This window comes from Egretta garzetta, unplaced genomic scaffold (genome assembly GCF_000687185.1).
Source record: "Egretta garzetta isolate BGI_Z169 unplaced genomic scaffold, ASM68718v1 scaffold271, whole genome shotgun sequence".
Taxonomy (NCBI): domain Eukaryota; kingdom Metazoa; phylum Chordata; class Aves; order Pelecaniformes; family Ardeidae; genus Egretta; species Egretta garzetta.
In genome coordinates, this window is record NW_009258669.1 from 5,202,925 (window position 1) to 5,203,643 (window position 719).

The 719-nt window shown below is 40.5% G+C and overlaps 1 protein-coding gene across 1 annotated transcript in view; it reads left to right on the forward strand.

The window, feature by feature from the left end:
• The first annotated feature begins 693 nt into the window (after positions 1 to 693).
• Positions 694 to 719, forward strand: part of WDR36 (WD repeat domain 36) — a 36,033-nt gene continuing 36,007 nt past the window's right edge. Inside the window, exon 1 of the mRNA XM_009648677.2 lies at positions 694 to 714. The gene's annotated coding sequence lies outside the window, so the exon portion shown is untranslated. The remainder of the gene's footprint in view (positions 715 to 719) is intronic.

Below are 719 nucleotides of genomic sequence, written 5' to 3' on the forward strand. Positions count from 1 at the left end.
GGGGGGGGGGCGATCCATTAGGTCGTATTAAAACTTCTGCATGGAATCGGGTGAACATAATTCAGTTCTGCAAGGTGGAAGCCTGCGATATTGACTCAGTTCTTGCTGCACGATAAAAGCATTTTCAGTGTATAGAAACAGTAACAAACCAGAACAGAATGGAGTGATTATAGCAAACGGCAGAGTGCAGACAGCATAAATCTTTCAGTGCCTTTATGGTGGCCTTCCAGTGTTCACTCCTGTCAGTCTTCTACCAAAAATACTAGTGATCTTCATTGGGCAAAGGTGACTGTATCTGGAGCAAATTCTGTGTGAACAGAGATGAGGTAATGTAGTGTGGTTGTACTGGAAATAAAGTAGAAGCAGAGGTAGTACGAAAACAACTTTGCCCAAGCTCTGCGAGGTGTCTAAACATGTGCTTTCCTTGCGGTACATCAGGGTAAACTATATCAAGAAACACAACTTACTATTGCTGAATTTGGCAAATTTATTGTCCAATTTCTTTTGACCTGCTCTCTGTGGGCTTTTCTGGAGATGCTATTGTAAACTAAGATGAATAATTTTTCTGTCTTGTGAGGTGTGCAAATTCCTTATCTCATCTAGGTTGTTTCCTGGAATTTTGAGTTTCTGTTTATAGCCAGTTCATTGCAACCAATCACTAAAAATGCCTTTTTAACATTTTCATTGCAGGTGAAGAAGCTTGGTATTGTTGCTGTGAG